Below are 1,104 nucleotides of genomic sequence, written 5' to 3'. Positions count from 1 at the left end.
TAGAAAAATTTGGAAACTATTTGTTGTTAATGGAGAGCAAACTGATGCTCTCCGTCGATGGTGAGGCTCCCTTGGAACACACCAAGGCTGCAGCTACACATTGTGGAAACAAATTGCAAATACCTGCCTGAAAATTATAGAAATGCGCCTCACGACACTTGAAAGGGCCGCTTGGCATACTGTGATGAGCCACAATATCATGACCACCTGCTCAACAGCTTTCCTGTCCGTCTTTCGAACGAAGTACGTAATTGATTCTGTGTATCACGGCGCCGACAGTTTGTTGATAGGTTTGTGGAGATATGTGACATTAGCTGTCTACACACAGGTCATGTTATTCGCGTAAATAACGGGCCGCTGATGTGCGTCCGCGGTGATGGCGCCTGATAGTGACGCATATGGGTTCGACAGGATTTACATTTCCGCAGAATTTACATCAGGCGAATTTGGTCGCCGAGGCACCAACGTGAGTTCGCTACAATGCTTTTCAAACCACTGTACCACGGTTCTGGCCACATAACACGGATAACTGTACTGCTGAAAGATGACAGCACCGTCGGGGAAGACATCAAGCGAGTGGTTTGCGGCTGTCAGCGTATATTCGATTACACCGCAGGTCCCATGCAAACGCAGGAGAATGTTTCCCATACCATAATACTGCTCCTACCATCCTGCCGCTGTGGCGCGCTGCACGTTTCGAACTGCCGTTCACCTCGATGACGGCGTCTGGGGAGATGACCATCGACATAGTGTAACAAAAATGTGATTCGCCAGAAGAACCGACCCGTTTTCACTGATCGACGGTCGAATCCCTATAGTCCCGTGTCCACTGCAACCGTAAATGACCATGTTGTTGGGCTAACATGTGAACACATAGGGATGGTTTGCTACGGAGCTCCAGTTCAACAATGTACGAAGAACGGCGTGCTCCGAAACAATTGTGCGTGCCGCAGCGTTGTGCTCTTTCGGCAGAGATGCCACAGATCACCCGTCTATCTTACTTTGCAGGCACAGAATTCTCCAAACCTCACGCTCTGTGAAGAGTCGTGGACGTCCAACCATTTAGCGCCTAGAGGTCACTGTCTTTCTATCTCTTTCGGTAGA

Source organism: Schistocerca cancellata, chromosome 7, assembly GCF_023864275.1.
Source record: "Schistocerca cancellata isolate TAMUIC-IGC-003103 chromosome 7, iqSchCanc2.1, whole genome shotgun sequence".
Lineage (NCBI taxonomy): Eukaryota > Metazoa > Arthropoda > Insecta > Orthoptera > Acrididae > Schistocerca > Schistocerca cancellata.
This window is presented reverse-complemented; position numbering follows the sequence as displayed.